A 27,753-nucleotide genomic window follows, 5' to 3' on the forward strand; every position below is an offset into this window, starting at 1 on the left:
TCAAATGTACCTCCTTGTAGGCAGGATAATTCAGAAATGCACAGTGCATATTAGATATGGGATTTGAGTCGTATTGTATTTCTCTAAGAATGTAATTTATTGTACTTTCACATCCACCCCACTGAATATGCAGAGTTTAAGATGCAATGGCCAGAAGACACGAGCGTGTCACTAGAAGGATGTGGACGTGGGCTCCGGGGCTGTTGATGATGACGGTGGTGTTTTGGGGTCATCTGGGGAATGGACAAGGCCAAGGTAAGTGCAAGGATTTTCTAATTCTTTGCGAGTTGGATGCGAATTTCACATTGTGATGAAATTATGTTTAGTGTTTGGTTTGATGTTTAAGCAATTTGTTACAATCTTCCGTCAGGTTTTTGTTACAGGGTATTGTAATATCTCTGCAGTTAAATTGAAATAGAATTAAGTGTGAGTAAATGCATCAAAATTGAAGCCATGTTTCTGAAATTGGCTTTTCTCTGTTGTAATTGATGATATGTATATATATGTGAGGTATTATGAGGCCATATATATGCGTGTGTCTCTGTTGCATTTGGTGACATGTATATATATGTGAGGTATTACGAGGCCATATAAATTCGAGTGTGTGGGTTTTGGGTGGGTGGGTGTGCCTGTGAGTTTGTGTATGTGGTATTTTACAGGAACACGTAGCATATAAAGTTGTTGTGATTTTGAAGAAAAGTTTTTGGACGTTTGTCTGTTTAGGGTTTTTATGTTTTTGGATGTTTGTCTCTTTAGGGTTTTTATGTTTAACATTTTAAAATTTCAAGAACCTATTCTTAAAGGATGTGATGTTCTTTAGAAATTAAATGAAAAATGTGACGTTTCTCGTTCTTCTGCCAAGGGTATTTAGGGGAAATTAATGAGAGAGTGGAGCTGCAAGGTTGTGGCATCCTGAAATGTCAGTTGGAGAGTAGAAAAGGGCCATAGATTTTGGAATAAGGCTTTCAATACTGATTTCATCAATAGCTGTATGGAGTGGTTTGTGCCAAATCTAGTATCTGTGAATGTATTTTGTGATAAGTATTGTATTATTTTTGGAGGTGTGTTGCCTGCTCAGATACAAATTGCAATTCTGTACTTTATGTGATAAAACATCCTGACACCCCTGAAATTTTCTTTTCCTTTCGGGGCAAGTATATTCAGCATTGATTTTCTGCATTTTCAAGGCTTGAAATGAAATCTGTGAGCAGGAAGTTTACAGAGTTATTTCAAGGGATAGATATATTTCTCCAGATAAAATTGAAAGTGTGCAGTGTTATTATATAATTGTGATGAAGTTGAGCTTTGCTAGTTTGGAGTATCTAATAAAGTTTAACACTTTTTAAAAGATCCTTCAAAAAGATCAGTTTTCTTGCCATATGTAATATTGTTCAATGAAGATTTGAAATGAAATAGATATTTTTTCAAAACCACAAATGCATCTGTGCCTTTGTATATGAACAGTTGTATATACATGTAAGCAGATAATACATTTTGTTAATTAAGATCAGCTTTGATTTTAATTTTTCTTTCCTGTCATTCAGAATTTGTATTTGCATCTAATAGAATTCTCATTTTTCTTTTGTGATAAAACTAATGTAAAATATATTCAATACACATAGTAGTTTTTTTCACCAAAGGTCTAAAACAAGAATATGTAGACAGTAGCTACGTTGGATTTCTTTGGCTATAAGAGTTGTCTATTTCTCTGGTGATGTGTAGAATTACTAAAATGCAGCATGACAACTGTTTCTCTGTAATAGTGATCCAACATGACATGTAGTATTACACAGGGTTGCTAATACCTTCCTCTGACCATCATTTCCAGTAATTGTGGCTTGTTTTAGATGAGGAATAGGTTATTAGATATTTAAAATATTTGAGAAAAATAGGTATCTTCTCTCTTATTTACCCAAACCCTTTTATTTACTCAATATTGATGGCTCAAGTATTCTATCTTTCACTAGGGACCATCATTTATTAAAAAATGGCCTGAAATCAATTCCAAGTCTAGCTGTAGTGAAGCTTCTAGTGGGAAATGCAAGTTAAGTAATTTGTTTTCTTTCTAAAAGGATAAATTAAAATAGACAATGATTCAAAGAACAAAACAACTTAATAGAAAACATAATGGAATGCTTTGATACTATGATTCAGGGAATTTTGCTTCCTTAGTGGTAGCTAGATTGAGTGAAGGAGATTGCTTAGGTATAATGAGCAAATCTTATAATTGCAAGTATAACCCAAGCTGCATATCATCATATAGCTCAATAAGCCTCATTAAATATTAAATATTACCTTTTAACTTTTATGCAATTAAGCAGAATTTAAAACTGTCCACTGGCAGTTTCTACACAAAGAGTGTTTCAGAACTGTTCCTTCAAAAGTAAGGCTAAACTCTGTTAGTTGAATTCAGAGAACAGAAAGAGTTTCAGAGAATGCTTCTGTGTGGTTTTTACTTGGAGATAATCGTTTTTCCTCTATAAAAATCTTAGCGCTCCGAAGGTCCACTTGCATTTTCTACACAAAGAATGTTTCATAACTGCTCAATCAAAAGTATGGTTTAGCTCTGTTAACTGAATGCACATATCAGAAATAAGTTTCACAGAATGCTTCTGTGTAGTTTTTATTTGAAGATATTCTTTTTAACAATGTAGGCCTCTTAGCGCTTAGAAAGTCCAATTGCAGTTTCTACAGAAAGAGTGTTTCAGAACGGCTCAATCAAAAGTAAGATTCAACTCTGTTAGTTGAATGCACAGAACAGAAAGAAGTTTCACAGAATGCTTCTGTGTAGTTTATATTGAACATAATCCTTTTTCCATTATTACCCACTTAGCGCTCCGAATGTACAGTTGCATTTTCTACAGACAGAGTGTTTCAAATCTCCTCAATCAAAAGTATGGTTTAACTCTGTTAGCTGAATGCTCAGATCAGAAAGAAGTTTCACAGAATGCTTCTGTGTAGCTTATATTTGAATATATTCCTTTTTCCACTACTACCCTCTTAGCGCTCCAAATGTCCAGTTGCATTTTCTACAGAAAGAGTGTTCAGAACTGCTCTATCAAAAGTATGCTTTAACTCTGTTAGCTGCATGCACATATCAGAAAGAAGTTTCACAGAATGATTCTGTGTAGTTTATATTTGAAGATAATCCTTTTTCCACTATTACCCTCTTAGCGCTCCGAATCTCCACTTTCATTTTCTACAGAAAGAGTGTTTCAGAACGGCTCAATCAAAACTAAGTTTCAACTCTTTTAGTTGAATGCACAGAACAGAAAGTAGTTTCACAGAATGCTTCTGTGAAGTATTTAGTTGAAGATATTCCTTTTTCGACTATTACCGTATTAGCGCTCCGAATGTCCACTGGCAGTTCCTACGCAAAGAGTGTTTCAGAACTGCTCCTTCAAAACTGAGACTCAGCTCTGTTAGTTGAATGCAGAGAACAGAAAGGAGTTTCAGAGAATGCTTCTGTGTAGTTTTTATTTGGAGATATTCCTTTTTCCACTATTACAATCTTAGCGCTCCGAATGTCCACTTGCATTTTCTACAGAAAGAGTGTTTCAGAACAGCTCAATCAAAACTAAGGTTCAACACTTTTAGTTGAATGCACAGAACAGAAAGAAGTTTCACAGAATGCTTCTGTGTAGTTTTTATTTGTAGATATTCTTTTTCCCAATATAGGCCTCTTAGCGCTCAGAATGTCCAATTGCATTTTCTACAGAAAGAGTGTTTCAGAACGGCTCAATCAAAAGCAAGGTTCAACTCAGTTAGTTGAATGCAGAGAACAGAAAGAAGTTTCACAGAATGTTTCTGTGTAGTTTACATTTGGATATATTGCTTTTTCCACTATTACCCTCTTAGCGCTCGGAATGTCCACTTGCATTTTCTACAGAAAGAGTATTCAGAACTGTGCAATCAAAAGTATGGTTTAACTCTGTTAGCTGAATGCACATATCACAAATAAGTTTCACACAATGCTTCTGTGTAATTTTTATTTGAATATATTATTTTTCACAATATAGGCCTCTTAGCGCTCAGAATGTCCAATTACAGTTTCTACAGAAAGAGAGTTTAAGAACGGCTCAATCAAAAGTAAGGTTCAACTCTGTTAGTTGAATGTACAGAAGAGAAAGATGTTTCATACAATGCTTCTGTGTAGTTTATATTTGAACATATTCCTTTTTCCACTATTACCCACTTAGCACTCCGAATGTCCAGTTGCATTTTCTACAGACAGAGTGTTTCAAAACTGCTCAATCAAAAGAATGGTTTAACTCTGTTAGCTGAATGCTCAGATCAGAAAGAAGTTTCACAGAATGCTTCTGTGTAGTTTATATTTGAATATATTCTTTTTCAACTACTACCTTCTTAGCGCTCCAAATGTCCAGTTGCATTTTCTACAGAAAGAGTATTCAGAACTTCTCAATCAAAAGTATGGTTTAACTCTGTTAGCTGAATGCACAGATCAGAAAGAAGTTTCACAGAATGATTCTGTGTAGTTTATATTTGAAGATATTACTTTTTCCAGTATTACCCTCTTAGCGCTCCGAATGTCCCCTTGCATTTTCTACAGAAAGAGTGTTCAGAACGGCTCAATCAAAAGTATGGTTTTACTCTATTAGTTGAATGCCCATATCAGAAATAAGTTTCACAGAATGCTTCTGTGTAGTTTTTATTTGAAGATATTCTTTTTCCCAATATAGGCCTCTTAGCGCTCAGAATATCCAATAGCAGTTTCTACAGAAAGAGTGTTTCAGAACGGCTCCATCAAAAGTAAGGTTCAACTCAGTTATTTGAATGCACAGAACAGAAAGAAGTTTCACAGAATGCTTTTGTGTAGTTTATATTTGAACATATTCCTTTTTCCACTATTACCCACTTAGCGCTCCAAATGTCCAGTAGCATTTTCTACAGAAAGAGTGTTTCAGAACTGCTCAATCAAAAGTACGGTTTAACTCTGTTAGCTGAATGCACAGATCAGAAAGAAGTTTAACAGAATGCTTCTGTGTAGTGTTTATATGAAAATATTCTTTTTACCAATATATGCCTCTTAGCGCTCAGAATGTCCAATTGCAGTTTCTATAGAAAGAGTGTTTCAGAACGGCTCAATGAAAATTAAGGTTCAGTTCTTTTAGTTGAATGCACAGAACAGAAAGAAGTTTCACAGAATGCTTCTGTGTAGTATTTAGTTGAAGATATTCCTTTATTGACTATTACCCACTTAGCGCTCCGAATGTCCACTGGCAGTTTCTACACAAAGAGTGTTTCAGAACTGTTCCTTCAAAAGTAAGGCTAAACTCTGTTAGTTGAATTCAGAGAACAGAAAGGAGTTTCTGAGAATGCTTCTGTGTAGTTTTTATTTGGAGATATTCCTTTTTCCTCTATTACAATCTTAGCGCTCCGAAGGTCCCCTTGCATTTTCTACACAAAGAGTGTTTCATAACTGCTCAATCAAAAGAATGGTTTAGATCTGTTAACTGAATGCACAGATCAGAAATAAGTTTCAGAGAATGCTTCTGTGTAGTTTTTATTTGGAGATATTCCTTTTTCCACTAATACAATCTTAGCGCTCCGAATGTCCACTTTCATTTTCTACAGAAAGAGTGTTTCAGAACGGCTCAATCAAAACAAACGTTCAACACTTTTAGTTGAAAGCACAGAACAGAAAAAGTTTCACAGAAGGCTTCTGTGTAGTTTTTATGTGTAGATATTCTTTTTCCCAATATAGGCCTCTTAGCGCTCAGAATGTCCAATTGCATTTTCTACAGAAAGAGAGTTTCAGAACGGCTCAATCAAAAGCAAGGTTTAACTCAGTTAGTTGAATGCAGAGATCAGAAAGAAGTTTCACAGAATGCTTCTGTGTAGTTTATATATGAATATATTGCTTTTTCCACTATTACCCTCTTAGCGCTCCGAAAGTCCACTTGCATTTTCTACAGAAAGAGTGTTCAGAACTGTGCAATCAAATGTATGGTTTAACTCTGTTAGCTGAATGCACATATCACAAATAAGTTTCACACAATGCTTCTGTGTAGTTTTTATTTGAATATATTATTTTTCGCAATATAGGCCTCCTAGCGCTCAGAATGTCCAATTACAGTTTCTACAGAAACAGTGTTTAAGAACGGCTCAATCAAAAGTAAGGTTCAACTCTGTTAGTTGAATGTACAGAACACAAAGTTGTTTCATACAATGCTTCTGTGTAGTTTATATTTGAACATATTCCTTTTTCCACTATTACCCACTTAGCGCTCCGAATGTCCAGTTGCATTTTCTACAGACAGAGTGTTTCAAAACTGCTCAATCAAAAGTATGGTTTAACTCTGTTAGCTGAATGCTCAGATCAGAAAAAGTTTCACAGAATGTTTCTCTGTAGTTTATATTTGAATATATTCTTTTTCAACTACTACCCTCTTAGCGCTCCAAATGTCCAGTTGCATTTTCTACAGAAAGAGTGTTCAGAACTGCTCAATCAAAAGTATGGTTTAACTCTGTAAGCTGAATGCACATATCAGAAATAAGTTTCACACAATGCTGCTGTGTAATTTTTATTTGAAGATATTATTTTTCCCAATATAGGCCTCTTAGCGCCCAGAATGTCCAATTGCAGTTTCTACAGAAAGTGTTTCAGAACGGCTCAATCAAAAGTAAGTTTCAAATCTGTTAGTTGAATGCACAGAACAGAAAGAAGTTTCATACAATGCTTCTGTGTAGTTTATATTTGAACATATTCTTTTTTTCACTATTACCCAATTAGCGCTCCGAATGTCCAGTTGCATTTTCTACAGACAGAGTGTTTCAAAACTGCTCAATCAAAAGTGTGGTTTAACTCTGTTAGCTGAATGCTCATATCAGAAAGAAGTTTCACAGAATGTTTCTGTGTAGTTTATATTTGAATATATTCTTTTTCCACTACTACCCTCCTAGCGCTTCAAATGGCCAGTTGCATTTTTTACAGAAAGAGTGTTCAGAACAGCTCAATCAAAAGTACGGTTTAACTCTGTTAGCTGAATGCACAGATCAGAAAGAAATTTCACAGAATGATTCTGTGTAGTTCATATTTGAAGATATTACTTTTTCCAGTATTACCCTCTTAGCCCTCCGATGTCCACTTGCATTTTCTACAGAAAGAGTGGTCAGAAAGTCTCAATCAAAAGTATGGTTTTACTCTATTAGTTGAATGCCCATATCAGAAATAAGTTTCACAGAATGCTTCTGTGTAGTTTTTATTTGAAGATATTCTTTTTCCGAATATAGGCCTCTTAGCGCTCAGAATGTCCAATTGCAGTTTCTACAGAAAGAGTGTTTCAGAACGGCTCCATCAAAAGTAAGGTTCAAGTCAGTTAGTTGAATGCACAGAACAGAAAGTAGTTTCACAGAATGCTTCTGTGTAGTTTATATTTGAATATATTCCTCTTCCAGTATTACCGTCTTAGCGCTCCGAATATCCACTTGCATTTTCTACAGAAAGATTGTTTCAGAACGGCACAATGAAAAGTAAGGTTCACCTCTTTTAGTTGAATGCACAGAACAGAAAGAAGTTTCACAGAATGCTTCTGTGTAGAATTTAGTTGAAGATATTCCTTTTTTGACTATTACCCAATTAGCACTCCGAATATCCACTTCCAGTTTCTACACAAAAAGAGTGTTTCAGAACTGCTCCTTCAAAAGTAAGGCTGAACTCTGTTAGTTGAATGCAGAGAACAAAAAGGGGTTTCAGAGAATGCTTCTGTGTAGTTTTTATTTGGAGATATTCCTTTTTCCTCTATTACAATCTTAGCGATCCGAAGGTCCACTTGCATTTTCTACACAAAGAGTCTTTCATAACTGCTCAATCAAAAGTATGGTTTAGCTCTGTTAACTGAATGCACAGATCAGAAATATGTTTCACAGAATGCTTCTGTGTAGTTTTTATTTGAAGATATTCTTTTTCCCAATCTAGGCCTCTTAGCTCTCAGAATGTCCAATTGCAGTTACTACAGAAAGAGTGTATTAGAACGGCTCAATCAAAAGTAAGTTTCAACTCTGTTAGTTGAATGCACAGAACAGAAAGGAGTTTCATACAATGCTTCTGTGTAGTTTATATTTGAACATATTCCTTTTTCCATTATTTCCCACTTAGCGCTCCGAATGTCCAGTTGCATTTTCCACAGACAGAGTGTTTCAAAACTGCTCAATCAAAAGTATGGTTTAGCTCTGTTAGCTGAATGCTCAGATCAGAAAGAAGTTTCACAGAATGATTCTGTGTAGTTTATATTTGAAGATATTCCTTTTTCCACTATTACCCTCTTAGCGCTCCGAATCTCCACTTGCATTTTCTACAAAAAGAGTGTTTCATAACTGCTCAATCAAAAATATGTTTTATCTATGTTAACTGAATTTACAGATCAGAAATAAGTTTCACAGAATGCATCTGTGTAGTTTTTATTTGAAGATATTCTTTTTCCCAATGTAGGCCTCTTAGCGCTTAGCATGTCCAATTGCAGTTTCTACAGAAAGAGTGTTTCAGAACGGCTCAATCAAAAGTAAGGTTCAACTCTGTTAGTTGAATGCACAGAACAGAAAGAATTTTCACAGAATGCTACTCTGTAGTTTATATTTGAATGTATTCCTTTTTCCACTATTACCCTTTTAGCGCTCCGAATGTCCACTTGCATTTTCTACAGAAAGAGTGTTCAGAACTGCGCAATCAAAAGTATGGTTTAACTCTGTTAGCTTAATGAACATATCAGAAATAAGTTTCACACAATGCTTCTGTGTAGTTTTTATTTGAAGATATTATTTTTCCCAATATAGGCCTCTTAGCGCTCAGAATGTCCAATTGCAGTTTCTACAGAAAGAGTGTTTCAGAAAGGCTCAATCAAAAGTAAGTTTCAACTCTGTAAGTTGAATGCACAGAACAGAAAGAAGTTTCATACAATGCTTCTGTGTAGTTTATATTTGAACATATTCTTTTTTCCACTATTACCCACTTAGCGCTACGAATGTCCTGTTGCATTTTCTACAGACAGAGTGTTTCAAAACTGCTCAATCAAAAGTATGGTTTAACTCTGTTAGCTGAATGCTCAGATCAGAAAGAAGTTTCACAGAATGCTTCTGTGTAGTTTATATTTGAATATATTCCTTTTTCCTCTACTACTCTCTTAGCGCTCCAAATGTCCAGTTGCATTTTCTACAGAAAGAGTGTTCAGATCTGCTCAATCAAAAGAATGGTTTAACTCTGTTAGCTGAATGCACAGATCAGAAAGAAGTTTCACAGAATGATTCTGTGTAGTTTATATTTGGAGACATTCCTTTTTCCACTATTACCCTCTTAGCGCTCCGAATCTCCACTTGCATTTTCTACAGAAAGTGTGTTTCAGAACGGCTCAATCAAAACTAAGGTTCAACTCTTTTAGTTGAACAAACAGAACAGAAAGAAGTTTCACACAATTCTTCTGTGTAGTTTTTATTTGTAGACATTCTTTTTCCCAATATAGGCCTCTTAGCGCTCAGAATGTCCAATTGCAGTTTCTACAGAAAGAGTGTTTCAGAACGGCTAAATCAAAAGTAAGGTTCAACTCTGTTAGTTGAATGCACAGAACAGAAAGAAGTTTCATACAATGCTTCTGTGTAGTTTCTATTTGAACATATTCTTTTTTCCACTATTACCCACTTAGCGCTACGAATGTCCAGTTGCATTTTCTACAGACAGAGTGTTTCAAAACTGCTCAATCAAAAGTATGGTTTAACTCTGTTAGCTGAATGCTCAGATCGGAAAGAAGTTTCACAGAATGCTTCTGTGTAGTTTATATTTGAATATATTCCTTTTTCCACTACTACGCTCTTAGCGCTCCAAATGTCCAGTTGCATGTTCTACAGAAAGAGTGTTCAGATCTGCTCAATCAAAAGTATGGTTTAACTCTGTTAGCTGAATGCACAGATCAGAAAGAAGTTTCACCAAATGATTCTGTGTAGTTTATATTTGAAGACATTCCTTTTTCCACTATTACCCACTTAGCGCTCCGAATCTCCAATTGCATTTTCTACAAAAAGAGTGTTTCATAACTGCTCAATCAAAAATATGTTTTATCTCTGTTAACTGAATTTACATATCAGAAATAAGTTTCACAGAATGCATCTGTGTAGTTTTTATTTGAAGATATTCTTTTTCCCAATGTAGGCCTCTTAGCGCTTAGCATGTCCAATTGCAGTTTCTACAGAAAGAGTGTTTCAGAACGGCTCAATCAAAAGTAAGGTTCAACTCTGTTAGTTGAATGCACAGAACAGAAAGAATTTTCACAGAATGCTACTGTGTAGTTTATATTTGAATATATTCCTTTTTCCACTATTACCCTCTTAGCGCTCAGAATGTCCACTTGCATTTTCTACAGAAAGAGTGTTCAGAACTGCGCAATCAAAAGTATGGTTTAACTCTGTTAGCTTAATGAACATATCAGAAATAAGTTTCACACAATGCTTCTGTGTAGTTTTTATTTGAAGATAATTTTTTTCCCAATATAGGCCTCTTAGCGCTCAGAATGTCCAATTGCAGTTTCTACAGAAAGAGTGTTTCAGAAAGGCTCAATCAAAAGTAAGGTTCAACTCTGTAAGTTGAATGCACAGAACAGAAAGAAGTTTCATACAATGCTTCTGTGTAGTTTATATTTGAACATATTCTTTTTTCCACTATTACCCACTTAGCGCTACGAATGTCCAGTTGCATTTTCTACAGACAGAGTGTTTCAAAACTGCTCAATCAAAAGTATGGTTTAACTCTGTTAGCTGAATGCTCAGATCAGAAAGAAGTTTCACAGAATGCTTCTGTGTAATTTATGTTTGAATATATTCCTTTTTCCACTACTACGCTCTTAGCGCTCCAAATGTCCAGTTGCATTTTCTACAGAAAGAGTGTTCAGATCTGCTCAATCAAAAGTATGGTTTAACTCTGTTAGCTGAATGCACAGATCAGAAAGAAGTTTCACCAAATGATTCTGTGTAGTTTATATTTGAAGACATTCCTTTTTCCACTATTACCCACGTACCTCTCCGAATCTACACTTGCATTTTCTACAAAGAGAGTGTTTCATAACTGCTAAATCAAAAATAAGTTTTATCTCTGTTAACTGAATTTACAGATCAGAAATATGTTAAACAGAATGCATCTGTGTAGTTTTTATTCGAAGATATTCTTTTTCCCAATGTAGGCCTCTTAGCGCTTAGCATGTCCAATTGCAGTTTCTACAGAAAGAGAGTTTCAGAACGGCTCAATCAAAAGTAAGGTTCAACTCTGTTAGTTGAATGCACAGAACAGAAAGTATTTTCACAGAATGCTACTGTGTAGTTTATATTTGAATATATTCCTTTTTCCACTATTACCCTCTTAGCGCTCCGAATGTCCACTTGCATCTTCTACAGAAAGAGTGTTCAGAACTGCGCAATCAAAAGTATGGTTTAACTCTGTTAGCTTAATGAACATATCAGAATTAAGTTTCACACAATGCTTATGTGTAGTTTATATTTGAACATATTCTTTTTTCCACTATTACGCACTTAGCGCTACGAATGTCCAGTTGCATTTTCTACAGACAGAGTGTTTCAAAACTGCTCAATCAAAAGTATGGTTTAACTCTGTTAGCTGAATGCTCAGATCAGAAAGAAGTTTCACAGAATGCTTCTGTGTAGTTTGTATTTGAATATATTCCTTTTCCCACTACTACTCTCTTAGCGCTCCAAATGTCCAGTTGCATTTTCTACAGAAAGAGTGTTCAGATATGCTCAATCAAAAGTATGGTTTAACTCTGTTAGCTGAATGCACAGATCAGAAAGAAGTTTCACAGAATGATTCTGTGTAGTTTATATTTAAAGACATTCCTTTTTCCACTATTACCCTCTTAGCGCTCCGAATCTCCACTTGCATTTTCTACAGAAAGAGTGTTTCAGAACGGCTCAATCAAAACTAAGGTTCAACTCTTTTAGTTGAACAAACAGAACAGAAAGAAGTTTCACACAATTTTTCTGTGTAGTTTTTATTTGTAGACATTCTTTTTCCCAATATAGGCCTCCTAGCGCTCAGAATGTCCAATTGCAGTTTCTACAGAAAGAGTGTTTCAGAATGGCTCAATCAAAAGTAAGGTTCAACTCTGTTAGTTGAATGCACAGAACAGAAAGAAGTTTCATACAATGCTTCTCTGTAGTTTATATTTGAACATATTCTTTTGTCCACTATTACCCACTTAGCGCTACGAATGTCCAGTTGCATTTTCTACAGACAGAGTGTTTCAAAACTGCTCAATCAAAAGTATGGTTTAACTCTGTTAGCTGAATGCTCAGATCAGAAAGAAGTTTCACAGAATGCTTCCGTGTAGTTTATATTTGAATATATTCCTTTTTCCACTACTACGCTCTTAGCGCTCCAAATGTCCAGTTGCATTTTCTACAGAAAGAGTGTTCAGATCTGCTCAATCAAAAGTATGGTTTAACTCTGTTAGCTGAATGCACAGATCAGAAAGAAGTTTCACCGAATGATTCTGTGTAGTTTATATTTGAAGACATTCCTTTTTCCACTATTACCCTCTTAGCGCTCCGAATCTCCACTTGCATTTTCTACAAAAAGAGTGTTTCATAACTGCTCAATCAAAAATATGTTTTATCTCTGTTAACTGAATTTACAGATCAGAAATAAGTTTCACACAATGCTTCTGTGTAGTTTTTATTTGAAGATATTATTTTTCCCAATAGAGGCCTCTTAGCGCTCAGAATGTCCAATTGCAGTTTCTACAGAAAGAGTGTTTCAGAAAGGCTCAATCAAAAGTAAGTTTCAACACTGTTAGTTGAATGCACAGAACAGAAAGAAGTTTCATACAATGCTTCTGTGTAGTTCATATTTGAACATATTCTTTTTTCCACTATTACCCACTTAGAGCTACGAATGTCCAGTTGCATTTTCTACAGACAGAGTGTTTCAAAACTGCTCAATCAAAAGTATGGTTTAAATCTGTTAGCTGAATGCTCAGATCAGAAAGAAGTTTCACAGAATGCTTCTGTGTAGTTTATATTTGAATATATTCCTTTTTCCACTGCTACTCTCTTAGCGCTCCAAATGTCCAGTTGCATTTTCTACAGAAAGAGTGTTCAGATCTGCTCAATCAAAATTATGGTTTAACTCTGTTAGCTGAATGCACAGATCAGAAAGAAGTTTCACAGAATGATTCTGTGTAGTTTATATTTGGAGACATTCCTTTTTCCACTATTACCCTCTTAGCGCTCCGAATCTCCACTTGCATTTTCTACAGAAAGAGTGTTTCAGAGCGGCTCAATCAAAACTAAGGTTCAACTCTTTTAGTTGAACAAACAGAACAGAAAGAAGTTTCACACAATTCTTCTGTGTATTTTTTATTTGTAGACATTCTTTTTCCCAATATAGGCCTCTTAGCGCTCAGAATGTCCAATTGCAGTTTCTACAGAAAGAGTGTTTCAGAACGGCTCAATCAAAAGTAAGGTTCAACTCTGTTAGTTGAATGCACAGAACAGAAAGGAGTTTCATACAATGCTTCTGTGTAGTTTATATTTGAACATATTCTTTTTTCCACTATTACCCACTTAGCGCTACGAATGTCCAGTTGCATTTTCTAAAGACAGAGTGTTTCTAAACTGCTCAATCAATAGTATGGTTTAACTCTGTTAGCTGAATGCTCAGATCAGAAATAAGTTTCACAGAATGCTTCTGTGTAGTTTATATTTGAATATATTCCTTTTTCCACTACTACGCTCTTAGCGCTCCAAATGTCCAGTTGCATTTTCTACAGAAAGAGTGTTCAGATCTGCTCAATCAAAAGTATGGTTTAACTCTGTTAGCTGAATGCACAGATCAGAAAGAAGTTTCACCGAATGATTCTGTGTAGTTTATATTTGAAGACATTCCTTTTTCCACTATTACCCTCTTAGCGCTCCGAATCTCCACTTGCATTTCCTACAAAAAGAGTGTTTCATAACTGCTCAATCAAAAATATGTTTTATCTCTGTTAACTGAATTTACAGATCAGAAATAAGTTTCACAGAATGCATCTGTGTAGTTTTTATTTGAAGATATTCTTTTTCCCAATGTAGGAGTCTTAGCGCTTAGCATGTCCAATTGCAGTTTCTACAGAAACAGTGTTTCAGAACGGCTCAATCAAAAGTAAGGTTCAACTCTGTTAGTTGAATGCACAGAACAGAAAGAATTTTCACAGAATGCTACTGTGTAGTTTATATTTGAATATATTCCTTTTTCCACTATTACCCTCTTAGCGCTCCGAATGTCCACTTGCATTTTCTACAGAAAGAGTGTTCAGAACTGCGCAATCAAAAGTATGGTTTAACTCTGTTAGCTTAATGAACATATCAGAAATAAGTTTCACACAATGCTTCTGTGTAGTTTTTATTTGAAGATATTATTTTTCCCAATAGAGGCCTCTTAGCGCTCAGAATGTCCAATTGCAGTTTCTACAGAAAGAGTGTTTCAGAAAGGCTCAATCAAAAGTAAGGTTCAACTCTGTTAGTTGAATGCACAGAACAGAAAGAAGTTTCATACAATGCTTCTGTGTAGTTTATATTTGAACATATTCTTTTTTCCACTATTACCCACTTAGCGCTACGAATGTCCAGTTGCATTTTCTACAGACAGAGTGTTTCAAAACTGCTCAATCAAAAGTATGGTTTAACTCTGTTAGCTGAATGCTCAGATCAGAAGGAAGTTTCACAGAATGCTTCTGTGTAGTTTATATTTGAATATATTCCTTTTTCCACTACTACTCTCTTAGCGCTCCAAATGTCCAGTTGCATTTTCTACAGAAAGAGTGTTCAGATCTGCTCAATCAAAAGAATGGTTTAACTCTGTTAGCTGAATGCACAGATCAGAAAGAAGTTTCACAGAATGATTCTGTGTAGTTTATATTTGGAGACATTCCTTTTTCCACTATTACCCTCTTAGCGCTCAGAATCTCCACTTGCATTTTCTACAGAAAGAGTGTTTCAGAACGGCTCAATCAAAACTAAGGTTCAACTCTTTTAGTTGAACAAACAGAACAGAAAGAAGTTTCACACAATTCTTCTGTGTAGTTTTTATTTGTAGACATTCTTTTTCCCAATATAGGCCTCTTAGGGCTCAGAATGTCCAATTGCAGTTTCTACAGAAAGAGTGTTTCAGAACGGCTCAATCAAAAGTAAGGTTCAACTCTGTTAGTTGAATGCACAGAACAGAAAGAAGTTTCATACAATGCTTCTGTGTAGTTTATATTTGAACATATTCTTTTTTCCACTATTACCCACTTAGCGCTAAGAATGTCCAGTTGCATTTTGTACAGACAGAGTGTTTCAAAACTGCTCAATCAAAAGTATGGTTTAACTCTGTTAGCTGAATGCTCAGATCAGAAAGAAGTTTCACAGAATGCTTCTGTGTAGTTTATATTTGAATATATTCCTTTTTCCACTACTACGCTCTTAGCGCTCCAAATGTCCAGTTGCATTTTCTACAGAAAGAGTGTTCAGATCTGCTCAATCAAAAGTATGGTTTAACTCTGTTAGCTGAATGCACAGATCAGAAAGAAGTTTCACCGAATGATTCTGTGTAGTTTATATTTGAAGACATTCCTTTTTCCACTATTACCCTCTTAGCGCTCCGAATCTCCACTTGCATTTTCTACAAAAAGAGTGTTTCATAACTGCTCAATCAAAAATATGTTTTATCTCTGTTAACTGAATTTACAGATCAGAAATAAGTTTCACAGAATGCATCTGTGTAGTTTTTATTTGAAGATATTCTTTTTCCCAATGTAGGCCTCTTAGCGCTTAGCATGTCCAATTGCAGTTTCTACAGAGAGAGTGTTTCAGAACGGCTCAATCAAAAGTAAGGTTCAACTCTGTTAGTTGAATGCACAGAACAGAAAGAATTTTCACAGAATGCTACTGTGTAGTTTATATTTGAATATATTCCTTTTTCCACTATTACCCTCTTAGCGCTCCGAATGTCCACTTGCATTTTCTACAGAAAGAGTGTTCAGAACTGCGCAATCAAAAGTATGGTTTAACTCTGTTAGCTTAATGAACATATCAGAAATAAGTTTCACACAATGCTTCTGTGTAGTTTTTATTTGAAGATATTATTTTTCCCAATAGAGGCCTCTTAGCGCTCAGAATGTCCAATTGCAGTTTCTACAGAAAGAGTGTTTCAGAAAGGCTCAATCAAAAGTAAGATTCAACTCTGTTAGTTGAATGCACAGAACAGAAAGGAGTTTCATACAATGCTTCTGTGTAGTTTATATTTGAACATATTCTTTTTTCCACTATTACCCACTTAGCGCTACGAATGTCCAGTTGCATTTTCTACAGACAGAGTGTTTCAAAACTGCTCAATCAAAAGTATGGTTTAACTCTGTTAGCTGAATGCTCAGATCAGAAAGAAGTTTCACAGAATGCTTCTGTGTAGTTTATATTTGAATATATTCCTTTTTCAACTACTACTCTCTTAGCGCTCCAAATGTCCAGTTGCATTTTCTACAGAAAGAGTGTTCAGATCTGCTCAATCAAAAGTATGGTTTAACTCTGTTAGCTGAATGCACAGATCAGAAAGAAGTTTCACAGAATGATTCTGTGTAGTTTATATTTGGAGACATTCCTTTTTCCACTATTACCCTCTTAGCGCTCCGAATCTCCACTTGCATTTTCTACAGAAAGAGTGTTTCATAACTGCTCAATCAAAAATATGTTTTATCTCTGTTAACTGAATTTACAGATCAGAAATAAGTTTCACACAATGCTTCTGTGTAGTTTTTATTTGAAGATATTATTTTTCCCAATAGAGGCCTCTTAGCGCTCAGAATGTCCAATTGCCGTTTCTACAGAAAGAGTGTTTCAGAAAGGCTCATTCAAAAGTAAGGTTCAACTCTGTTAGTTGAATGCACAGAACAGAAAGAAGTTTCATACAATGCTTCTGTGTAGTTTATATTTGAACATATTCTTTTTTCCACTATTACCCACTTAGCGCTACGAATGTCCAGTTGCATTTTCTACAGACAGAGTGTTTCAAAACTGCTCAATCAAAAGTATGGTTTAACTCTGTTAGCTGAATGCTCAGATCAGAAAGAAGTTTCACAGAATGCTTCTGTGTAGTTTATATTTGAATATATTCCTTTTTCCACTACTACTCTCTTAGCGCTCCAAATGTCCAGTTGCCTTTTGTACAGAAAGAGTGTTCAGATCTGCTCAATCAAAAGTATGGTTTAACTCTGTTAGCTGAATGCACAGATCAGAAAGAAGTTTCACAGAATGATTCTGTGTAATTTATATTTGGAGACATTCCTTTTTCCACTATTACCCTCTTAGCGCTCCGAATCTCCACTTGCATTTTCTACAGAAAGAGTGTTTCATAACTGCTCAATCAAAAATATGTTTTATCTCTGTTAACTGAATTTACAGATCAGAAATAAGTTTCAAACAATGCTTCTGTGTAGTTTTTATTTGAAGATATTATTTTTCCCAATAGAGGCCTCTTAGCGCTCAGAATGTCCAATTGCAGTTTCTAGAGAAAGAGTGTTTCAGAAAGGCTCAATCAAAAGTAAGGTTCAACTCTGTTAGTTGAATGCACAGAACAGAAAGAAGTTTCATACAATGCTTCTGTGTAGTTTATATTTGAACATATTCTTTTTTCCACTATTACCCACTTAGCGCTACGAATGTCCAGTTGCATTTTCTACAGACAGAGTGTTTCAAAACTGCTCAATCAATAGTATGGTTTAACTCTGTTAGCTGAATGCTCAGATCAGAAATAAGTTTCACAGAATGCTTCTGTGTAGTTTATATTTGAATATATTCCTTTTTCCACTACTACTCTCTTAGCGCTCCAAATGTCCAGTTGCATTTTCTACAGAAAGAGTGTTCAGATCTGCTCAATCAAAAGTATGGTTTAACTCTGTTAGCTGAATGCACAGATCAGGAAGAAGTTTCACAGAATGATTCTGTGTAGTTTATATTTGGAGACATTCCTTTTTCCACTATTACCCTCTTAGCGCTCCGAATCTCCACTTGCATTTTCTACAGAAAGAGTGTTTCAGAACGGCTCAATCAAAACTAAGGTTCAACTATTTTACTTGAACAAACAGAACAGAAAGAAGTTTCACACAATTCTTCTGTGTAGTTTTTATTTGTAGACATTCTTTTTCCCAATATAGGCCTCTTAGCGCTCAGAATGTCCAATTGCAGTTTCTACAGAAAGAGTGTTTCAGAACGGCTCAATCAAAAGTAAGGTTCAACTCTGTTAGTTGAATGCACAGAACAGAAAGAATTTTCACAGAATGCTACTGTGTAGTTTATATTTGAATATATTCCTTTTTCCACTATTACCCTCTTAGCGCTCCGAATGTCCACTTGTATTTTCTACAGAAAGAGTGTTCAGAACTGCGCATTCAAAAGTATGGTTTAACTCTGTTAGCTTAATGAACATATCAGAAATAAGTTTCACACAATGCTTCTGTGTAGCTTTATTTGAAGATATTATTTTTCCCAATATAGGCCGCTTAGCGCTCAGAATGTCCAACTGCAATTTCTACAGAAAGAATGTTTCAGAAAGGCTCAATCAAAAGTAAGGTTCAACTCTGTTAGTTGAATGCACAGAACAGAAAGAAGTTTCATACAATGCTTCTGTGTAGTTTATATTTGAACATATTCTTTTTTACACTATTACCCACTTAGCGCTACGAATGTCCAGTTGCATTTTCTACAGACAGAGTGTTTCAAAACTGCTCAATCAAATGTATGGTTTAATTCTGTTAGCTGAATGCTCAGATCAGAAAGAAGTTTCACAGAATGCTTCTGTGTAGTTTATATTTGAATATATTACTTTTTCCACTACTACTCTCTTAGCGCTCCAAATGTCCAGTTGCATTTTCTACAGAAAGAGTGTTCAGATCTGCTCAATCAAAAGTATGGTTTAACTCTGTTAGCTGAATGCACAGATCAGAAAGAAGTTTCACAGAATGATTCTGTGTAGTTTATATTTGGAGACATTCCTTTTTCCACTATTACCCTCTTAGCGCTCCGAATCTCCACTTGCATTTTCTACAGAAAGAGTGTTTCAGAACGGCTCAATCAAAAGTAAGGTTCAACTCTGTTAGTTGAATGCACAGAACAGAAAGAAGTTTCATACAATGCTTCTGTGTAGTTTATATTTCAACATATTCTTTTTTCCACTATTACCCACTTAGCGCTACGAATGTCCAGTTGCATTTTCTACAGACAGAGTGTTTCAAAACTGCTCAATCAAAAGTATGGTTTAACTCTGTTAGCTGAATGCTCAGATCAGAAAGAAGTTTCACAGAATGCTTCTGTATAGTTTATATTTGAATATATTCCTTTTTCCACTACTACGCTCTTAGCGCTCCAAATGTCCAGTTGCATTTTCTACAGAAAGAGTGTTCAGATCTGCTCAATCAAAAGTATGGTTTAACTCTGTTAGCTGAATGCACAGATCAGAAAGAAGTTTCACCGAATGATTCTGTGTAGTTTATAATTGAAGACATTCCTTTTTCCACTATTACCCTCTTAGCGCTCCGAATCTCCACTTGCATTTTCTACAAAAAGAGTGTTTCATAACTGCTCAATCAAAAATATGTTTTATCTCTGTTAACTGAATTTACAGATCAGAAATAAGTTTCACAGAAGGCATCTGTGTAGTTTTTATTTGAAGTTATTCTTTTTCCCAATGTAGGCCTCTTAGCGCTTAGCATGTCCAATTGCAGTTTCTACAGAAAGAGTGTTTCAGAACGGCTCAATCAAAAGTAGGGTTCAACTCTGTTAGTTGAATGCACAGAACAGAAAGAATTTTCACAGAATGCTACTGTGTAGTTTATATTTGAACATATTCTTTTTTCCACTATTACCCACTTAGCGCTACGAATGTCCAGTTGCATTTTCTACAGACAGAGTGTTTCAAAACTGCTCAATCAAAAGTATGGTTTAACTCTGTTAGCTGAATGCTCAGATCAGAAAGAAGTTTCACAGAATGCTTCTGTGTAGTTTATATTTGAATATATTCCTTTTTCCACTACTACTCTCTTAGCGCTCCAAATGTCCAGTTGCATTTTCTACAGAAAGAGTGTTCAGATCTGCTCAATCAAAAGTATGGTTTAACTCTGTTAGCTGAATGCGCAGATCAGAAAGAAGTTTCACAGAATGATTCTGTGTAGTTTATATTTGGAGACATTCCTTTTTCCACTATTACCCTCTTAGCGCTCCGAATCTCCACTTGCATTTTCTGCAGAAAGAGTGTTTCAGAACGGCTCAATCAAAACTAAGTTTCAACACTTTTAGTTGAACAAACAGAACAGAAAGGAGTTTCACACAATTCTTCTGTGTAGATTTTATTTGTAGACATCCTTTTTCCCAATATAGGCCTCTTAGCGCTCAGAATGTCCAATTGCAGTTTCTACAGAAAGAGTGTTTCAGAACGGCTCAATCAAAAGTAAGGTTCAACTCTGTTAGTTGAATGCACAGAACAGAAAGAAGTTTCATACAATGCTTCTGTGTAGTTTATATTTGAACATATTCTTTTTTCCACTATTACCCACTTAGCGCTACGAATGTCCAGTTGCATTTTCTACAGACAGAGTGTTTCAAAACTGCTCAATCAAAAGTATGGTTAAACTCTGTTAGCTGAATGCTCAGATCAGAAAGAAGTTTCACAGAATGCTTCTGTGTAGTTTATATCTGAATATATTCCTTTTTCCACTACTACGCTCTTAGCGCTCCAAATGTCCAGTTGCATTTTCTACAGAAAGAGTGTTCAGATCTGCTCAATCAAAAGTATGGTTTAACTCTGTTAGCTGAATGCACAGATCAGAAATAAGTTTCACCGAATGATTCTGTGTAGTTTATATTTGAAGACATTCCTTTTTCCACTATTACCCTCTTAGCGCTCCGAATCTCCACTTGCATTTTCTACAAAAAGAGTGTTTCATAACTGCTCAATCAAAAATATGTTTTATCTCTGTTAACTGAATTTACATATCAGAAATAAGTTTCACAGAATGCATCTGTGTAGTTTTTATTTGAAGATATTCTTTTTCCCAATGTAGGCCTCTTAGCGCTTAGCATGTCCAATTGCAGTTTCTACAGAAAGAGTGTTTCAGAACGGCTCAATCAAAAGTAAGGTTCAACTCTGTTAGTTGAATGCACAGAACAGAAAGAATTTTCACAGAATGCTACTGTGTAATTTATATTTGAATATATTCCTTTTTCCACTATTACCCTCTTAGCGCTCCGAATCTCCACTTGCATTTTCTACAGAAAGAGTGTTCAGAACTGCGCAATCAAAAGTATGGTTTAACTCTGTTAGCTTAATGAACATATCAGAAATAAGTTTCACACAATGCTTCTGTGTAGTTTTTATTTGAAGATATTATTTTTCCCAATATAGGCCTCTTAGCGCTCAGAATGTCCAATTGCAGTTTCTACAGAAAGAGTGTTTCAGAAAGGCTCAATCAAAAGTAAGGTTCAACTCTGTTAGTTGAATGCACAGAACAGCAAGAAGTTTCATACAATGCTTCTGTGTAGTTTATATTTCAACATATTCTTTTTTCCACTATTACCCACTTAGCGCTACGAATGTCCAGTTGCATTTTCTACAGACAGAGTGTTTCAAAACTGCTCAATCAAAAGTATGGTTTAACTCTGTTAGCTGAATGCTCAGATCAGAAAGAAGTTTCACAGAATGCTTCTGTGTAGTTTATATTTGAATATATTCCTTTTTCCACTACTACGCTCTTAGCGCTCCAAATGTCCAGTTGCATTTTCTACAGAAAGAGTGTTCAGATCTGCTCAATCAAAAGTATGGTTTAACTCTGTTAGCTGAATGCACAGATCAGAAAGAAGTTTCACCGAATGATTCTGTGTAGTTTATATTTGAAGACATTCCTTTTTCCACTATTACCCTCTTAGCGCTCCGAATCTCCACTTGCATTTTCTACAAAAAGAGTGTTTCATAACTGCTCAATCAAAAATATGTTTTATCTCTGTTAACTGAATTTACAGATCAGAAATAAGTTTCACAGAATGCATCTGTGTAGTTTTTATTTGAAGATATTCTTTTTCCCAATGTAGGCCTCTTAGCGCTTAGCATGTCCAATTGCAGTTTCTACAGAAAGAGTGTTTCAGAACGGCTCAATCAAAAGTAGGGTTCAACTCTGTTAGTTGAATGCACAGAACAGAAAGAATTTTCACAGAATGCTACTGTGTAGTTTATATTTGAATATATTCCTTTTTCCACTATTACCCTCTTAGCGCTCCGAAGGTCCACTTGCATTTTCTACAGAAAGAGTGTTCAGAACTGCGCAATCAAAAGTATGGTTTAACTCTGTTAGCTAAATGAACATATCAGAAATAAGTTTCACACAATGCTTCTGTGTAGTTTTTATTTGAAGATATTCTTTTTCCCAATGTAGGCCTCTTAGCGCTTAGAATGTCCAATTGCAGTTTCTACAGAAAGAGTGTTTCAGAACGGCTCAATCAAAAGTAAGGTTCAACTCTGTTAGTTGAATGCACAGAACAGAAAGAATTTTCACAGAATGCTACTGTGTAGTTTATATTTGAACATATTCTTTTTTCACTATTACCCACTTAGCGCTACGAATGTCCAGTTGCATTTTCTACAGACAGAGTGTTTCAAAACTGCTCCATCAAAAGTATGGTTTAACTCTGTTAGCTGAATGCTCAGATCAGAAAGAAGTTTCACAGAATGCTTCTGTGTAGTTTATATTTGAATATATTCCTTTTTCCACTACTACTCTCTTAGCGCTCCAAATGTCCATTTGCATTTTCTACAGAAAGAGTGTTCAGATCTGCTCAATCAAAAGTATGGTTTAACTCTGTTAGCTGAATGCACAGATCAGAAAGAAGTTTCACAGAATGATTCTGTGTAGTTTATATTTGGAGACATTCCTTTTTCCACTATTACCCTCTTAGCGCTCCGAATCTCCACTTGCATTTTCTACAGAGAGAGTGTTTCAGAACGGCTCAATCAAAACTAAGGTTCAACTCTTTTAGTTGAACAAATAGAACAGAAAGAAGTTTCACACAATTCTTCTGTGTAGTTTTTATTTGTAGACATTCTTTTTCACAATATAGGCCTCTTAGCGCTCAGAATGTCCAATTGCAGTTTCTGCAGAAAGAGCGTTTCAGAACGGCTCAATCAAAAGTAAGGTTCAACTGTGTTAGTTGAATGCACAGAACAGAAAGAAGTTTCATACAATGCTTCTGTGTAGTTTATATTTGAACATATTCTTTTTTCCACTATTACCCACTTAGCGCTACGAATGTCCAGTTGCATTTTCTACAGACAGAGTGTTTCAAAACTGCTCAATCAAAAGTATGGTTTAACTCTGTTAGCTGAATGCTCAGATCAGAAAGAAGTTTCACAGAATGCTTCTGTGTAGTTTATATTTGAATATATTCCTTTTTCCACTACTACGCTCTTAGCGCTCCAAATGTCCAGTTGCATTTTCTACAGAAAGAGTGTTCAGATCTGCTCAATCAAAAGTATGGTTTAACTCTGTTAGCTGAATGCACAGATCAGAAAGAAGTTTCACCAAATGATTCTGTGTAGTTTATATTTGAAGACATTCCTTTTTCCACTATTACCCACGTAGCGCTCCGAATCTCCACTTGCATTTTCTACAAAAAGAGTGTTTCATAACTGCTCAATCAAAAATATGTTTTATCTCTGTTAACTGAATTTACAGATCAGAAATAAGTTTCACAGAATGCATCTGTGTAGTTTTTATTTGAAGATATTCTTTTTCCCAATGTAGGCCTCTTAGCGCTTAGCATGTCCAATTGCAGTTTCTAGAGAGAGTGTTTCAGAACGGCTCAATCAAAAGTAAGGTTCAACTCTGTTAGTTGAATGCACAGAACAGAAAGAATTTTCACAGAATGCTACTGTGTAGTTTATATTTGAATATATTCCTTTTTCCACTATTACCCTCTTAGCGCTCCGAATGTCCACTTGCATCTTCTACAGAAAGAGTGTTCAGAACTGCGCAATCAAAAGTATGGTTTAACTCTGTTAGCTTAATGAACATATCAGAAATAAGTTTCACACAATGCTTCTGTGTAGTTTTTATTTGAAGATATTATTTTTCCCAATATAGGCCTCTTAGCGCTCAGAATGTCCAATTGCAGTTTCTACAGAAAGAGTGTTTCAGAAAGGCTCAATCAAAAGTAAGGTTCAACTCTGTTAGTTGAATGCAAAGAACAGAAAGAAGTTTCATACAATGCTTCTGTGTAGTTTATATTTGAACATATTATTTTTTCCACTATTACCCACTTAGCGCTACGAATGTCCAGTTGCATTTTCTACAGACAGAGTGTTTCAAAACTGCTCAATCAAAAGTATGGTTTAACTCTGTTAGCTGAATGCTCAGATCAGAAAGAAGTTTCACAGAATGCTTCTGTGTAGTTTTTATCTGAATATATTCCTTTTTCCACTACTACGCTATTGGCGCTCCAAATGTCCAGTTGCATTTTCTACAGAAAGAGTGTGCAGATCTGCTCAATCAAAAGTATGGTTTAACTCTGTTAGCTGAATGCACAGATCAGAAAGAAGTTTCACCGAATGATTCTGTGTAGTTTATATTTGAAGACATTCCTTTTTCCACTATTACCCTCTTAGCGCTCCGAATCTCCACTTGCATTTTCTACAAAAAGAGTGTTTCATAACTGCTCAATCAAAAATATGTTTTATCTCTGTTAACTGAATTTACAGATCAGAAATAAGTTTCACAGAATGCATCTGTGTAGTTTTTATTTGAAGATATTCTTTTTCCCAATGTAGGCCTCTTAGCGCTTAGCATGTCCAATTGCAGTTTCTACAGAAAGAGTGTTTCAGCACGGCTCAATCAAAAGTAAGGTTCAACTCTGTTAGTTGAATGCACAGAACAGAAAGAATTTTCACAGAATGCTACTCTGTAGTTTATATTTGAATGTATTCCTTTTTCCACTATTACCCTTTTAGCGCTCCGAATGTCCACTTGCATTTTCTACAGAAAGAGTGTTCAGAATTGCGCAATCAAAAGTATGGTTTAACTCTGTTAGCTTAATGAACATATCAGAAATAAGTTTCACACAATGCTTCTGTGTAGTTTTTATTTGAAGATATTATTTTTCCCAATATAGGCCTCTTAGCGCTCAGAATGTCCAATTGCAGTTTCTACAGAAAGAGTGTTTCAGAAAGGCTCAATCAAAAGTAAGGTTCAACTCTGTAAGTTGAATGCACAGAACAGAAAGAAGTTTCATACAATGCTTCTGTGTAGTTTATATTTGAACATATTCTTTTTTCCACTATTACCCACTTAGTGCTACGAATGTCCAGTTGCATTTTCTACAGACAGAGTGTTTCGAAACTGCTCAATCAAAAGTATGGTTTAACTCTTTTAGCTGAATGCTCAGATCAGAAAGAAGTTTCACAGAATGCTTCTGTGTAGTTTATATTTGAATATATTCCTTTTTCCACTACTACTCTCTTAGCGCTCGAAATGTTCAGTTGCATTTTCTACAGAAAGAGTGTTCAGATCTGCTCAATCAAAAGTATGGTTTAACTCTGTTAGCTGAATGCACAGATCAGAAAGAAGTTTCACAGAATGATTCTGTGTAGTTTATATTTGGAGGCATTCCTTTTTCCACTATTACCCTCTTAGCGCTCCGAATCTCCACTTGCATTTTCTACAGAAAGAGTGTTTCAGAACGGCTCAATCAAAACTAAGGTTCAACTCTTTTAGTTGAACAAACAGAACAGAAAGAAGTTTCACACAATTCTTCTGTGTAGTTTTTATTTGTAGACATTCTTTTTCCCAATATAGGCCTCTTAGCGCTCAGAATGTCCAATTGCAGTTTCTACAGAAAGAGTGTTTCAGAACGGCTAAATCAAAAGTAAGGTTCAACTCTGTTAGTTGAATGCACAGAACAGAAAGAAGTTTCATACAATGCTTCTGTGTAGTTTCTATTTGAACATATTCTTTTTTCCACTATTAACCACTTAGCGCTACGAATGTCCAGTTGCATTTTCTACAGACAGAGTGTTTCAAAACTGCTCAATCAAAAGTATGGTTTAACTCTGTTAGCTGAATGCTCAGATCGGAAAGAAGTTTCACAGAATGCTTCTGTGTAGTTTATATTTGAATATATTCCTTTTTCCACTACTACGCTCTTAGCGCTCAAAATGTCCAGTTGCATGTTCTACAGAAAGAGTGTTCAGATCTGCTCAATCAAAAGTATGGTTTAACTCTGTTAGCTGAATGCACAGATCAGAAAGAAGTTTCACCAAATGATTCTGTGTAGTTTATATTTGAAGACATTCCTTTTTCCACTATTACCCAATTAGCGCTCCGAATCTCCACTTGCATTTTCTACAAAAAGAGTGTTTCATAACTGCTCAATCAAAAATATGTTTTATCTCTGTTAACTGAATTTACATATCAGAAATAAGTTTCACAGAAGGCATCTGTGTAGTTTTTATTTGAAGATATTCTTTTTCCCAATGTAGGCCTCTTAGCGCTTAGCATGTCCAATTGCAGTTTCTACAGAAAGAGTGTTTCAGAACGGCTCAATCAAAAGTAAGGTTCAACTCTGTTAGTTGAATGCACAGAACAGAAAGAATTTTCACAGAATGCTACTGTGTAGTTTATATTTGAATATATTCCTTTTTCCACTATTACCCTCTTAGCGCTCAGAATGTCCACTTGCATTTTCTACAGAAAGAGTGTTCAGAACTGCGCAATGAAAAGTATGGTTTAACTCTGTTAGCTTAATGAACATATCAGAAATAAGTTTCACAAAATGCTTCTGTGTAGTTTTTATTTGAAGATATTTTTTTTCCCAATATAGGCCTCTTAGCGCTCAGAGTGTCCAATTGCAGTTTCTACAGAAAGAGTGTTTCAGAAAGGCTCAATCAAAAGTAAGGTTCAACTCTGTAAGTTGAATGCACAGAACAGAAAGAAGTTTCATACAATGCTTCTGTGTAGTTTATATTTGAACATATTCTTTTTTCCACTATTACCCACTTAGCGCTACGAATGTCCAATTGCATTTTCTACAGACAGAGTGTTTCAAAACTGCTCAATCAAATGTATGGTTTAACTCTGTTAGCTGAATGCTCAGATCAGAAAGAAGTTTCACAGAATGCTTCTGTGTAATTTATATTTGAATATATTCCTTTTTCCACTACTACGCTCTTAGCGCTCCAAATGTCCAGTTGCATTTTCTACAGAAAGAGTGTTCAGATCTGCTCAATCAAAAGTATGGTTTAACTCTGTTAGCTGAATGCACAGATCAGAAAGAAGTTTCACCAAATGATTCTGTGTAGTTTATATTTGAAGACATTCCTTTTTCCACTATTACCCACGTAGCGCTCCGAATCTACATTGCATTTTCTACAAAGAGAGTGTTTCATAACTGCTAAATCAAAAATATGTTTTATCTCTGTTAACTGAATTTACAGATCAGAAATAAGTTAAACAGAATGCATCTGTGTAGTTTTTATTTGAAGATATTCTTTTTCCCAATGTAGGCCTCTTAGCGCTTAGCATGTCCAATTGCAGTTTCTACAGAAAGAGTGTTTCAGAACGGCTCAATCAAAAGTAAGGTTCAACTCTGTTAGTTGAATGCACAGAACAGAAAGAATTTTCACAGAATGCTACTGTGTAGTTTATATTTGAATATATTCCTTTTTCCACTATTACCCTCTTAGCGCTCCGA

The sequence above is a fragment of the Symphalangus syndactylus genome, chromosome 17 (assembly GCF_028878055.3).
Source record: "Symphalangus syndactylus isolate Jambi chromosome 17, NHGRI_mSymSyn1-v2.1_pri, whole genome shotgun sequence".
Taxonomy (NCBI): domain Eukaryota; kingdom Metazoa; phylum Chordata; class Mammalia; order Primates; family Hylobatidae; genus Symphalangus; species Symphalangus syndactylus.